A 15,720-nucleotide genomic window follows, 5' to 3' on the forward strand; every position below is an offset into this window, starting at 1 on the left:
TGGGACTTTCCCTGAACAAGCTCTCTTTGTTTGCTGCCATCCAAGTAAGATGTGACTCGCTCCTCCTTGCTTTCCACTATGATTGTGAGGCCTCCCCAGCCATGTGGAACTGTAAGTCCAATAAACCTTTTTCTTTTGTAAATTGCCCAGTCTTCTTGGGTATGTTTTTATCAGCAGCACGAAAACAGACTAATACAGTAAATTCGTACCAGTAGAGTGTGTGCTGCTGAAAAGATACCCAAAAATGTGGAAGCAACTTTGGAACTGGGTAACAGGCAAAGGTTGAAACAGTTTGGAGGGTTTGGAAGAAGATGGGAAAATGTGGGAAAGTTTGGAACTCTCTAGAGACTTAACAAATGGCTTTGACCAAAATGCTAATAATGATGTGGACAATGAAATCCAAGCTGAGGTGGTCTCAGATGGAGATAATGAACTTATTGGAAACTGGAGCAAAGGTGACTCTTATGATGTTTTAGCAAAGAGACTGGCAGCATTTTGCCCCTGCCCTAGAGATTGGTGAAACTTTGAACTTGAGAGAGATAATTTAGGGTATCTGGTGGAAGAAACCTCTAAGTAGCAAAGCATTCAAGAGATGACATGGGTGCTGTTACAGGCATTCAGTTTTAAAAGAGAAGCAGAGTATAAAAGTTCAGAAAATTTGCAGCCTGACAATGCCACAGAAAAGAAAATCCCATTTTCAGAGAAGAAATCCAAGCCAGCTGCAGAAAATTGCATAAGTAATGAGGAGTTAAATGTTAATCACTAGGACAATGGGGAAAATGTCTCCAGGTCCTGTCAGAGACCGTTGAGACCACTCCCATCACAGGCCTGGAGGCCTAGAGGAAAAAAATGGTTTTGGGGACCAGGCCCAGGGTCCCCATGCTGTGTGCAGTCTAGGGACTTGGTGTCCTATGTCCCAGTCACTCCAGCCATGACTAAAAGGGGCCAACGTACAGCTCCGGTCATGGCTTCAGAGGGTGCAAGCCTCAAGCCTTGGCAGCTTCCATGTGGTGTTGAGCCCACATGTGCACAGAAGTCAAGAATTGAGGTTGGGAAACCTCCGCCTACATTTCAGAAGATGTATGGAAATGACTAGATGTCCAGGCAAAAGTTTGCTGCAGGGGTAGGGCTCTCATGGAGAACTTCTGCTAGAGCAGTGCAGAAGGGAAATATGGGGTCAGAGCACCCACACAGAGTCCTACTGGAGCACTGCCTAGTGGAGCTGTGAGACGAGGACCACCATCCTCCAGACCCCAGAATAGTAAATCCACTGACATCTTGCACCGTGTGCCTGGAAAAGCTGCAGACACTCAATGCCAGACTGTGAAAGCAGCTGGGAGGGAGGCTGTATCCTACAAAGCCACGGGGGTGAAGCTGCCCAAGACCATGGGAACCTCTTGCATCAGCATGATCTGCATGTGAAACATTGAGTTGAAGAAGATAATTTTGGAGCTTTAAGATTTGACTGCCCTGCTGGATTTCAGACATGCATGGGCACTGTAGCCCCTTGGTTTTGGCCAATTTATCCCATTTGGAATGACTGTATTTACCCAGTGCCTGTACCCCCATTGTATCTAGGAAGTGACTAACTTGCTTTTGATTTTACAGTCTCATAGCGGGAAGAGACTTGCCTTGTCTCAGATGTGACATTGGACTGCACTTTTGAGTTAATGCTGAAATGGGTTGAGACTTTGGGGTACTGTTGGGAAGGCATGATTGGTTTTGAAATGCGAGGACATGAGATTTGGGAGGGGCCAAGAGTGGGATAATATAGTTTGGCTGTGTCCCCACATCTCATCTCCCCAAATCTCATCTTGAATTCCCTTGTGTTGTGGAAAGGACCCAGTGAGAGGTAATTGAATCATGGGGGCAGGTGTTTCCCATGCTGTTCTCATGATAGTGAATAAGTATCATGAGTTTTGATGGTTTTGAAAAAGGGAGTCTCCCTGAATAAGCACTCTTTTTGTCTGCTGCCATCCATGTAAGACGTGACTTGCTCCTCTGTGCCTTCCACAATGATTGTGAGGCTTCCCCAACCATGTGGAACTGTTAAGTCCAATTAAACCTCCTTGTAAATTGCCCAGTCTTGGGTATGTCTTTATCAGCAGCATGAAAATAGACTAATAGAATCTCTTTTTAAAAAGTAATAAATGGTCAAGTCAGAACACTAAAATGTAAAATAAGGGCTTTGAGTTTCTATCTCTTTTCTTTTTTTTTTTTTTTTTTTTTTGATTCAGAGTCTCACTCTGTATAGTGAGACTGTACAGGCTGGAGTACAGTGGCTCACTGCAACCTCCACCTCCCTGGTTCAAGCAATTCTCCTGCCTCAGCCTCCCAAGTAGCTGTGACTACCAGCACACGCCACCATGCCCAGCTAATTATTGTATTTTCAGTAGAGACGGGTTTCACCATTTTGGCCAGGATGGTCTTGATCTCTTAACCTCATGATCCACCTGCCTTGGCCTCCAAAAGTGCTGGGATTACAGGCGTGAGCCACCACACCCGGCCGGCCTTTGTCTCTCTTTTTTTAACAGCTTTATTGAGAAATAACTCACATACCATACAATTCACCCGTGTAAAATGCACTATTAAATGTTTTTAAAAACATATTCAGAGCATTGTTCAACCATCAGCACAATCTAACTTTAGAACATTTTCATCATCCCTAAAAGAAACCCAAAGCCCATTAGCAATCAATCACCATGCTCCTCTTTTCCCACCCCAATTCTAAGCAATCACTAGTTTATTTTGTCTCTATAAATTTGCCTATTCTGAATATTTCATATAAATGAAATCATACAATATGTAGTCTTTCGTGACTTATTTCTTTCATTTAGCCTCATATTTTCAAGGGTCATTCATATTGTAGTGTGTATCGTGGAATATCATTTTTATCATTTAATGAGTTGATGGACATTTGGGTTATTTAAACATCTTGGCTGCCATGAATAATGCTGCTTTGGGCACTTATGCACAAGATTGTGTGGGGTATATGTTTTATTTTTTTTCTTGGATAGGTGCTTAGGAGTGGAATTGCCATGTCATTTGGTCATTCTATGGGTAACTTTTTGAGTAACTGACAATTTATTTTCTAAAGGAGTTGCACAACTTTACATTTTCAACAGCAATGTATAAGGTGAGAGCTCCAATTTTGCCCTATTTAATGTATTTGATAAGTTCACCTATGCAATAACAGAAAGAAAGGCAAGAAGGCAAGAAAGAAGGAATAAGTCAGATAATGCATTCCTGCTTATAGGGTCATTCTAATGATGGATTAGACTTTTTCAGTGAGGTATTATATAAATAAAGACTGAATTATGTTGACCCTCTTTCCTACATTATCAGCTATTTTCTCAATGGAATTATAAGCCTAAATATTTTTTATAATCTTTGTAGTGAAAAAATGCAAGAAACAAAAACTGCTTATGCTTGCATGCGTGTTGTCACACAAGCATGCAAAGTAAAGGATCTGGAAGGAAATATACCCAGGTTTTAATACTTTTTATCTCTAGAAATGGGGATTACACATGAATTTTGTTTGTCTTATATTTGGTTATCTGTAGCTATCTTTTAAAAAACAATAAGCATGTATAGTTTTTTCATTTTAAGGAGCAAATATGATACTCCTGCCAGTAGCCTCATAGCACTGTTTCTAAATCTGGAACATCAGAATCACCAAAGAAGTTTTAAAAAATAATAGCCAATGTCTAAATACCCTCTTCCTTAGATATTCAAATTTAATTGATCTGGGATGATTCTAATATGAAAGCAGAGTGAGAATCCCACTCTGTACCTTCAATATCATGCCATCTTATTTGTTGAGTTTTACAGGAAGAAAAAAATGCCTTCCTGCCCGCTGTCCGTCTCCTGATGTGAAGTTAGTTGAGGCTATTTTATTTATGGTTTGCAAGGTATTATCTTTACTGGGTTACATCTGGAGAAGTTTCCTTAGTATCAAGAGACTACTTGAAGAAACATGTGAAGAGGTGTCCCAAACTTTCTCCTGGCAAGTGTCATGGGAAGATCAGCAACTTACTGTTGAAATGAAACCATCTGGCACTTAAAGAGTTCGACACAAAGAGTAAGGTGCAGTTTTTAAGCCACTCTTTAAAAGAAAGCAGTCTTTGGCTTAATGGATAACTAATGGATAATATTTAGACAATGATTTGTCACCCAGTCTTCTGCTGCATAGTAATGAGAGAGGCACAGAAGTGATCAAGGTATGGGAGAGAGAAGATAGAAGTAAACATAGAAAACCTCAGTAAGAATATGCCTCAGTGAATATTCGACCCTATTGCCTCTTTTTTTATAAGTACAATAGGTGGTTGGAGAGAAACATGATCCACTAAAATTCTTGATTATGGCATGTGCTGCAAAGTAACATGCTTCTTAAATGAAGAACAAAGGAACCAACTTCATGGCTGAATGATGAGGTGATGCAACTTACGTGTCTGATACCTTCAAAACTAGGAATATTTGAGTTTCTGTCAGAACGATCTATTTCTGAAACATCTGAAGACTTTCACCTTAAAAACTTGGATGCATACATTCCTTGATAAATCTTAGTCTTGGCTCCTGTTTGGCCTCTGTTTGGTGGGGTGAGAAGAGGGTTAAAGAGAATGTTTGTCTTTCTCTGTGACAGGAAGGATAAGTACTACTGAATTTAAGCAGCTCTTATCACAAATGCAGTTATTTTTAGAAGATTTATTTTTATCTCTTTATCTACAAAGCAATTTTAATGAGTTTCAACTATGTAAAAGGCATGATAGGTACATGGGGAAAGCCAAAAATGAATAACATTATTCAAGCCTTCAAATTCTTATGATCCAGGAAAAAAAAATACATGTACTCAAAATACAAGAAAAAATACAAGTACTCAAAAAATTATTAAACACAGTAGAATGTGGAAAATTTCATGAAAATGAAATAGGTTCTGTAAGATTTCTAAGAATAGAGAGAGCACTTTTCAATGTGGAAAATATTAAATGTTTTCCAGCATTATCTCAAAGCTGAATTTCCTCTCACCATTTTCAAAGCTGTACTAATTTTCAAATGAATCTATGCACACCCTTTAAATTCAATTTTGAGGTTTTTGTTTATCCCTTTCTCTCACTGAACTGTTTGTTCTTATTGTTTCTGTATGATAAATATCAGAAGGGTTTGGTTGTTTTGGCCTTCTGCTTCCTGCTTCAGATTGCCAAATTGCCTGTTAGTTTAGTATGCTCATTTGTAATCACATTAGACATTAATATCAAGGAAGGTGCAGGATTCTTCTGGTTAACTCTGAAAGTTTAAATTCAACATTTAAATATAATGATAATAATGAGAATAAATAATAGCTATCATTTATTGAGCTATTTCACTTTGTTCCTTCTGTGTGATCATCTTGTTCTAAATGTATTATCTAATTTAAATTTTAAAAAATTATAATCTTTAATTTTGTGGATACATAGTAGGTGTATATATTTAAGGGGCACATAAGATATTGTGAATCAGACATGAAGTGCATAATAATCCCATCATGGATAATGAAGCATCCATCTCCTCAATGTTTATCCTTTGTGTTCAAACAATCCAATTATACTCTTTTAGTTATTTTTAAATGTACAATTAAATTATTTTGTCTATAGTTGCCCTATTGTGCTGTCAAATACTAGGTCTTATTCTTTGTTTCTCTTTGTACCCATTAACCATTCCCACCTGCCCCCTCCCTCACTCACTACCCTTCCCAGCCTCTGGTAACCAGCCTTCTACTCTATCTCCATGAGTTCAATTGTTCTGATTTTTAGATCCCACAAATCAGTGAGAACATGGCAATGTTTGTCTTTCTGTGCCTGGCTTATTTCACTTAACAAAATGACTTCCAATTCCACCCAGGTTGTTGAAAATGACAGGATCTCATTCTTTTTATGGCTGAATAGTACTCCATTGCGCATATGTACCACATTTTCTTTATCCATTTATCTATTGTTGAACACTTAGGTTGATTCCAAATTTTGGCTATCGTGAACAGTGCTACAAACCAACATAGGAGTGCCAGTATCTCTTGGATATACTGATTTCCTTTCTTTCCTTTCCTTTTTTTTTTTTTTCGAGACAGAGTCTCACTCTGTCACCCAGGCTGGAATGCAGTGGTGTGATCTCGGCTCACTGCAACCTCCGCCTCCCAGGTTCAAGCAATTCTCTGCCTCAGCCTCCCGAGAAGCTGGGATTACAGGTGCCCGCCACCACGCTCAGCTAATTTTTGTATTTTTAGTAGAGATGGGGTTTCACCATCTTGGCCAGGCTGATCTTGAACTCTTGACCTCATGATCCAGCCACCTCAACCTCCCAAAGTGCTGGTATTACAGGCATGAGCCACTGTACCCGGTGATTGCCTTTCTTTTGAATATATACCTAGCAGTGGGATTGCTGGGTCATATGGTAGCTCAATTTTTAGTTTTTCGAGGAACCTCCAAAGTGTTCTCCATAGTGGTTGTACTAATTTACATTCCCACCAACAGTGTACAAAGGTTCCCTTTTCTCCACATTCTCACCAGCATTTGTTATTGCCTATCTTTTGGATATAAGCCATTTTAACTCTGGTGAGATGACATCTCATTGTAGCTTTGATTTAAATTTTCTGATGATCAGTGAGGTTGAGTACCTTTTCCTATGCCTCTTTGCCATTTGTATGTTTTCTTTTGAGACCCTTCTATCTATATCTTTTGCCCATTTTAAAATCAGATTACTAGATTTTTTTCCTATAGAGTTGCTTGACCTTCTTGTACGTTCTAATTATTAATCCCTTGTCAGATGGGTAGTTTGCAAATATTATGTATCTCTGTTTTCCAAGAATTGGTCCCTTGTGCCTTATTTTATTTTATTTGTCACCCAGTCATCTGCTGCATAGTAATGAGAGAGACACAGAAGTGATCAGGGTATGAGAGAGAGAAGATGGAGTCTCAGTCTGTCACCCAGGCTGGAGTGCAGTGGCACGATCTCTGCTGGGTTCCGCCTCCTGGGTTCAGGCTATTCTCCTGCCTCAGCCTCCGGAGTAGCTGGGATTACAGGCGTGCACCACTACACCAGCTAATTTTTATATTTTTAGTAGAGAGGGGGGTTTCACCATGTTGGCCACGCTGGTCTCAAACTCCTGACCTCAAATGATCCGGCTGCCTTGGCCTCCCAAAGTGCTGGAATTACAGGCATGAGCCACCATGCCCGGCCCCTTGTACCTTATTTAATTCTTTTGGTGAGGTCATGTTTTCCTGGATGATCTTGATGCTTATGGATGTTTGTCAGTGTCTGGGCATTGAAGAGTTTGCCATTTATTGTAGTCTTCGCAGTCTGGGCCTGTTTGTGCCCATCTTTCTTGACAAGGTTTTCCAGGTATTTGAAGGGACTTTAAGCTCAATAACGCTGTGGTTTTTGCAGACTCATAGAGGTACCATCTTGGTGGCCTTGGATAAGATCCAGAAGAATTCTCTGGATTACTAGGTTTTCTACCAAACAAATGGAATCTCTCTCTCTTTGCTGAGCCACCTGGAACTGGGGTGAGGCAAGCACCCCTGTGGCCACCACCACTGGGACTGTACTGGGTCAGATCCTAAGCCAGAACAGCCCTGGGTCTCACCCAAGGCATGCTGTAACCATTACCTGGCCACCGCCTGTGTTTATACAAGGCCCTGGAACTCTATGATCAGCAGTTTGCAAAGCCAGCCAGGTTTGTGTCCTTGCCTTCAGGGTGGCAAGTTCCCCCAGGGCCCGAGCAAGTCCAGAGATGCTACCTGGGAGCCGGAATTGGAGTCAAAAACCTTAGAAATTTGCTTGATGTTCTGTTTTGCTGCAGCTAAACTCGCACTCAAACCACGAAACAAAGTTCTTCCTGCTCTTCCCTTCTGTTTCCATAGGCAAAGGAGCCTCTCCCTCTGGCCACCACCACCAACAGCCCACAAGGGGTTTTTGCAAGGTCACTGCCAACGTTTACTCAAAACCCCAAAGGCTCTTCAGTCAGCTTATGGTGAATGCTGCCAGGCCTGAGACTCAGGCTTCAGGGCAGTGCGCTCCTCTCAGCCCAGGGCAGATCCAGAAATGCTCTCCAAGAGCCCAGGCCTGGACTCAGGACCCCAAGAGCGTGCTTGTTGCTCTACCCTACTGTGGCCGAGCTGGTACCTAAGGTGCAACACAAAGTCCACCTTACTTTTCTGTGCTTTTCTCAGAGGAGTCTTTCACCATAGCCACCACAGCTGGAAGTTTGCTGAGTCATGACTGAAGTCAGCACATCTCAGAGCCCAAGGACCACCTTGGTATCACTGCTGGTTATTCAGGATCCAAGGGCTCTTTAGTCAGCAGGTGATGAATCCTGCCAGGACTGGGTCCTTCCTTTCAAGGCAGTAGGTAACCTCTGGCCCAGGATGTGTCTAGAAATGTCATCTGGGAGTTAGGGCCTGGCATGTGGGCCTCATGATTCTGCCTGGTGCCTTACCCTACTGTGGCTGGGCTGGTATCCAAGGTGCAAGACAAAGCCCTCTTTATCTTTGCTCTCCTCTCCTTAAGCAGAAGGAAGGAGTCACTTTTGTTGCAAGCTGCACTGCCCGAGGTTTGGGGAGGGATGGCGCAAGCGCTCTCTTAGCCACCCCAGCTGGTAACTCCCTAGAACACATGCCACCCTGGTCCTCTGGCCCTGAGCCTAGCCTAGCACTAAGACTTGCCTAGGAATTGCAGCCCTTGTGTCCTAGACTGTCTTTCAAGTTTACCTAGGACCCCAGAGCACTTTGGCCCATGGGGCAAGGCTTGCAGACAAAGTTCCAACTTGCTGGGATGGCTGATTCTCCTCTGGCTAAGTCTTCTGAATGCTCCCTCCATACACAGGCACTGGCTGAGCCCAGCATGGCTTTGGTCTCCATTGTGACAGGGTAGCACTGAGTTCAATGTAAAGCCTTCCAGTCGCTGCACTCTCCCTTACCAAGGTGCACAGTCTCGCAGTCTCCACACCCTACAACTGCAGGGACATGGGGGTGGGGCAGCATCAGCCATTCAAGACTGTCTCTCTGGTATCCTTCAATGCCTCCTTTAGAGATATGAAGTTAAAACCAGGTACTGTGATTGTTCACCTGAGTTTTGGTTCTTGTGATAGTGCTTTTCTGTGTGCAGACAGTTGTTAAAATTTGGTGTTCCTGTTGGGGAGAATTAATGGGTATAGACTTCTATTCTGCCATCCTGTTCTGTCTTCCTCATTCAATATTCAAAACACCCATGTACAATTCTTCTAGCTTCATCTTCATCATAATTCCTGAAAATGCATGTAATATCTTACGTTTGCTAATATGTTTGGTAAGCTGTAACAATCAATGAAAAAACCCAGACAGGTTAGAGATTGTTGTCTCTCTTGTAATGGTTGAGTTTATTTCCATCTTTACATCACTTTTAAAATATATCTTTTTGTAAGTTTGTGAGTTAGACATTCTATTTCCATTCTTTTAGTAGCTACTCTGAATAAAAATGTATACATAACCTAATAAGTTTTGAGGTAAATCAATAATTCTATTCTTCTCTTGAAATAAAACAAGGATCTTAAAATGTTTTCTCCCATCCCATCATCTGTGTTATTTTTTAGTTTATTTTAGTCCACACACACATTTAAACCTAAATCTCTCATTGTACTTTTTAGTCTTTTGTTTGTTCATTATTGGTTCTTTTACTGCACTCTTTCCTGCTACGTAACTCAATTATATCTTTAAATTTTATTTGTTTATTTGTTTTTCCTCTAATCCCATGACAGACTATAAATTATATTTTTGTAATGTTTCAGTAAGGATCTGTAAATGTAACTTTTCTCAGTCTTTGTACATCTGAATTTTTTTAAAAAATTACCCTTACTCTTGAATGTTCATTTAGTTTTAGTTGAGCAGACAGTTATTTTTCCTCAGCAATAGAAAAATACCATTCCTTCTGGCATCTTTTGCTGATATCAAGTCTACCATCATTCCCTGGTAGATGGACTATACTTTCTCTGGTTTCTTCTACAAATTTTTAAAATTGGTCTTTGATAATCTAAAGCTTAACCATGGTAAGTCTAGGTGGATTTTTCGGAAAATTACTCTACTAAAGACTATCTGCTTCTTGAGTATGAAGATTCGTGTTTTATTTTTCATTTTTGGAATATTGTTTCTCTCCTAATTTCTCATTCTAGAGAGAATATGTATTAGAGTTTTTTTTGTTTTTTTTTTTTTTTTTTTGAGACGGAGTCTTGCTCTGTGCCCCAGGCTGGAGTGCAGTGGCGCGATCTCGGCTCACTGCAAGCTCCGCCCCCCAGGTTCACGCCATTCTCCTGCCTCAGCCTCCCGAGTAGCAGGGACTACAGGCGCCCACCACCTCGCCCGGCTAATTTTCTTGTATTTTTAGTAGAGACGGGGTTTCACGGTGTTAGCCAGGATGGTCTCGATCTCCTGACCTCGTTATCCACCCGTCTCGGCCTCCCAAAGTGCTGGGATTACAGGCTTGAGCCACCGCGCCCGGCCTGTATTAGAGTTATTAAACATCTGTTGGAGATTTTCATTCCATCCTCAATGTTTCTTCGTTTTTAATATAGTTTATTTACTAATGAGCTTATAATTAATAAATTCAGGAATAACATGCACATAGTATGTTAGGTACCATGTTACTGAACCATATACATATCTATATATCTAGATATCTATCCTCTATCCATCTATATATCTATATTGCATATAAGGTTAAATTTCTCAGATCTGTTTTCACATTTACTATTTTCTTCCTCTTTATTTGTATTTAATACATTGGATAAAGTTTATATATTGAGCTTTTTTATCAATTATAGTTTTCATTTCTAGGATTTTCTTTTTTACTTTTTTCAAAAGTGCTGCTTCTCTTTTAGGAGATGTTATCCTTATGATTTTTATTTCTTCCTTATTTGTATATTTTAACATTTAAAGCAAATTTGTTTTCACACTGTCCTTTAATGCATTGGTTTGGCATATAAATTCTCATTTGTTGAGACTCCTGGCTCTGGACAGGTACAGTGGCTCATGTCTGTAATCCCAGCACTTTGGGAGACTGTGGTGGGAGCATCACTTGAGCCCAGGAGTTTTGGACCAGCCTGGGCAACACAGTGAGACCCCACCTCCATTTATAATATATATATTAATAATATTAATTATATATATAATTTAAAAGAGACTCCTGGCTCTAACAAGGTCTGTTTTCTTGAGTGTTTCAAATTTCAGACTTTGAACCTATCTTCAGAGGAAATTGCTTTCCAAGGATGTGTCATGGTTCAGGATTGTGAAGTTATCACTCTGGTGGTTTATATTTACCTCTGCTAGGTCCAATGTCTCTCAAATAGTTTTTACAATAATTTCTTGACTTCAGATTTTTTTAAATCAAGCTTGATATATGAATTCAACCCAATATTCACATAGTATTGGTTTAGATTTTTCCAAGATTATTAGTTTTCGACCATGACTTAGTACAGGCAGCCCATTTTTCTCCCTAAATCTCTATTCCAGGGGAAAGAACTTTTATAGTACCTTCTAGGCTCTCAGTTTTAAGTTGGGATTGCAATTGTAGCTTCCCATGCCACCAAGCCTGGAAACTCAACTTCTGCCTTACTTCTCAGCTCTCTACTCTTAGGTTAAAACCTCAGTAACTTAGGGGAATATCCAGGCTCAGTAACCTTATGGGCCATTTGGCATTAGATCCCTTCACTGCTCAGATTTCAGATTGACTTTCTTCATTTCTGGTACCATGTAGTTTTCCTTTTTTTGTTTCAAACTGAGATATATATATATATATGCCTGTTTTTAGGGTAGTTATATCTATTCAGCGGTACAGTGTTTGGAGCAGTGGTTGGGGCTGTTAATGAACCATGTTGACGAGAAATTTCAGTTTTATCTATATGATACCACCTAGCTAATTTGACTTTCTTTGTATTCTCAGTTTACTTAATTTTATTTCCATTAAATAAACCAATGGATCACATAAACTGTCCCAAAAATGCAGCCTTGAATCTTGTTGCTCTGTCTTTACATGTCACAGTTGTCACAGATAGCAAATTCCTGGAGAACAGGTACTGCATTACATGTAGACATGCATTAGCATCCCTGGAAAATGAAAATAAACAGAGTAGCATACATGGAGTATCTGAGGATCCCATTTTCCAGGAAAAATATCTTTTTCTAAGTTAGTTAGCAGCTTTCTTTTTGGTAATTCTATTTTGTGGATTCAGCCTCTAAATGCAGCTTTCTTTTCGTCTGGCAGTGGTGGTCATTGGTGTCTTCACATTATTACACTCTTCCTTTAGAATAAACGGGAAGTTTCACTACCACTTTTTCTTGCTGTGACCAAATCTCGAGAAATTGGAGGGTCCTTTGGCACCAGCGTTTACCTGCAGTTGGTTGACTTAATACTTGGTCAAATGTCATTCTCAAGCCTAAAATATAATAATGAGAAACTTTTCTCCTCTTTTTGTGAGGATGAGAGGTAGAATTATGAACTATAAAACTGAAGTGACAGGAAGGTGCTAGGAGAAATGTTCAAAACATTGATGTGATTTATGAACATGTGGCAAACAGATGTGGTGGAGTAATAGGGACCCCTATCTTAAATTTGGATCACATTTGTGTCTTTCTCATACCACCACCACCCCCAGGTTCCTAATATGCTTTATTAAAATTCTCTGCGGGGTATATGGATGATTAATAATTGTCGATGACAGAAATTTGGTTTTGGTAAGCTGCACAGTGAAAGATAAATACAACAGGGCTATTTTAACCTCTGTATATTATGCTTATTAGAATGACGCTTCTCCGTAAGTTAGTCTTTGTTGAGTTTGTGTGTAATTTATGGAAATGACACCAATGACCCTGGTTCTGGAAGAACTCTTAAAATCTCTTTTGTTGTAATCATCACTTGAGTTTCAGTTGTCACTAGGGAAAATCATTTTTGGAAAAAACATAGTCGAGAGTGCTTAACATATGCTTCAAATAAAATAAACATTGCTTAGCTATTTAGGAATAAAATACAAAGAAAACCTTGAGATAGGTATTAGAAATAGATATTTATTTGTAACCAAATCTAAATGCATTGTGGTAGAGAAGTCCATGGATAGGAAAACACTGGAATATTGATTTTTTATTCTCTTCCCAACTCTGACATATTTAACATATCTGGAACCTTTAGACAAGCCATTTAATTCCTTCTACCTTTGTTGGTAGAGCAAGTGTTCTGCAATTAGTATCTCTAATATAGTTTGAAATAAAATTTTTAATAAAACAACAAATGTTAATGAGTATTGCCTCTGTGTGGCCAGGAACTCAAAGTACAAATGTGTTTATAGGAAAGAATTGGTATTTCTCTTGTCCTTCCCAATTCCTCAATATCATTTGTCTAAAAGCAACCACTATTAGTTTGAAATCATTAAATAAAAGTCCTGATATTATAAGTTAATCTTTCAAATAGGAATGTTGAAATTTATCACAAATTACAATACAAATTTAGTATTCTGTGCTTTACACAGTGAGTTAAAATTGGTTATTTGTAAAGCCGGTAATTACAGCAATATCACATAACTCCCACCTCATTCAAATGATATATTTGAAAAAGATAAAGGAAAATATTTTTAAATAATCAAAACAATGCTAGATGCCTAATGATTACTGACCTGGTGAATTTTTGCTTTGGGCTGGGACTTGGTCACACAGAACTAAAAGATTGTATAGTGGAATGTCTTGATTTACAGTTTTCTAAACTCCATTTCTCCTTAGCAAGAATATGGCTGGCAGTTGTCTGGAAGTCACGAAGAATGATTGCTGGATAGGGGCCTCTTACAAAATGCTACAAAAGTCAGCATGAGGCAAGCCTTTATTTAATGTGTTGTGTTAAAGGAGAAAAATAATCAAGAACTCCCATGCTTTACTTCATGCCCTCATTTTTCATTCAATTAGGGTAAATTATAAAACCAGTAACAAAAAATAAAAACACACATGGTAACAATATCATAATGCATTTGAGAAATAATGCAGAAGATGGACTTAACCACTTCAAAAAAATTTGGGAAATGATTCAGGGGTCTAAATGGAAGTCTGGAATTTTGATTACTTAGACAACTTTCTTTCAGCTCTGTTCAGATCATCAGTTTCCCTCTCACCTCTGTCAGTAATGACTAGTAACTCAGTTTTATAATACCTGTCTGTTAAAGAATGTATAAAAAGCTTTCCAAAGGAAAAAAAGAGTGAGTGTTGTAACATTTTTCATTTCTTTAGGGTGTTTTGTCCTCAGTCTAAAAGTGTGTTAAGACATTTAGACTTGAATAACTGGAAAGTCTCTTGATTCTTTTCTGAATTGAAGTGTCTTGGTGGTTGACAATTGAAGAATGATTTACAATTCCTGGAGTACTTTGTGGATTTGGTTTTTTAAAATCAGTTCTTAATATTCAAGCTATTTGGTAGTTGGAACTTGAATAGCTAGTGATTTTTAAAATGTGGGGTTTGTTCAGTTTGAAGTATATGTCCAAACTGACATATTTTCTTTTTTTTTTATTATTAGACTTTAAGTTCTAGGGTACATGTGCACAATGTGCAGGTTTGTTACATATGTATACATGTGCCATGTTGGTGTGCAGCACCCATCAACTCGTCAGCACCCATCAACTCGTCATTTACATCAGGTATAACTCCCAATGCCATCCCTTCCCCCTCCCCCTTCCCTACCATAGGCCCCGGTGTGTGATGTTCCCCTTCCCGTGTCCAGGTGATCTCACTGTTCAATTCCCACCTATGAGTGAGAACATGCAGTACTCGGTCTTCTATTCTTGCGATAGTTTGCTGAGAATGATGGTTTCCAGCTGCATCCATGTCCCTACAAAGGACACAAACACATCCTTTTTTATGGCTGCATAGTATTCCATGGTGTACATGTGCCACATTTTCTTAATCCAGTCTGTCACTGATGGACATTTGGGTTGATTCCAAGTCTTTGCTATTGTGAATAGTGCTGCAATAAACATACGTGTGCATGTGTCTTTATAGCAGCATGATTTATAATCCTTTGGGTATATCCCCAGTAATGGGATGACTGGGTCAAATGGTATTTCTAGTTCTAGATCCTTGAGGAATCGCCATACTGTTTTCCACAATGGTTGAACTAGTTTACAATCCCACCAACAGTGTAAAAGTGTTCCTATTTCTCCACATCCTCTCCAGCACCTGTTGTTTCCTGACTTTGTAATGATTCCCATTCTAACTGGTGTGAAATGGTGTCTCATTGTGGTTTTGATTTGCATTTCTCTGATGGCCAGTGATGATGAGGATTTTTTCATGTGTCTGTTGGCTGTATGAATGTCTTCCTTTGAGAAATGTCTGTTCATGTCCTTTGCCCACTTTTTGATGGGGTTGTTTGTTTTTTTTTTTTTTTTTGTAAATTTGTTTGAGTTCTCAAACTGACATATTTTCAGAAATGCAAATTACCACATTCAATTGTCCTGAGAACCAATGGAGAGCAGTAACTTGTTTTCTCCAAATTGTGAAATAAGTTGATGTGCAAAAATTTAAAAACTAAGGAAAGCAGACTTTCCTGCACAGGTGTTATCATCCCAATATACTCCCCATTCATGGTGGTGTGGCCCTGTAAGGATATCATATGTTTCGAGGTCTCACCAATTCAAATCTGGAGAGTAAGGGAGACAGCCACAATTTCTTATATATCTTCTCAGAAAAAAAG

At 39.3% G+C, this 15,720-nt stretch overlaps 1 long non-coding RNA gene and 1 pseudogene across 1 annotated transcript in view; both read left to right on the plus strand.

Moving 5' to 3' along the window:
- Nucleotides 1-9,702, plus strand: part of LOC139355785 (small ribosomal subunit protein eS17 pseudogene) — a 76,210-nt pseudogene extending 66,508 nt beyond the window's left edge.
- Nucleotides 1-15,720, plus strand: part of LOC139355786 (uncharacterized) — a 168,933-nt gene that overhangs the window by 87,416 nt on the left and 65,797 nt on the right. The gene's annotated exons all lie outside the window — the stretch shown is intronic.

This window comes from Macaca nemestrina, chromosome 8, assembly GCF_043159975.1.
Source record: "Macaca nemestrina isolate mMacNem1 chromosome 8, mMacNem.hap1, whole genome shotgun sequence".
Taxonomy (NCBI): domain Eukaryota; kingdom Metazoa; phylum Chordata; class Mammalia; order Primates; family Cercopithecidae; genus Macaca; species Macaca nemestrina.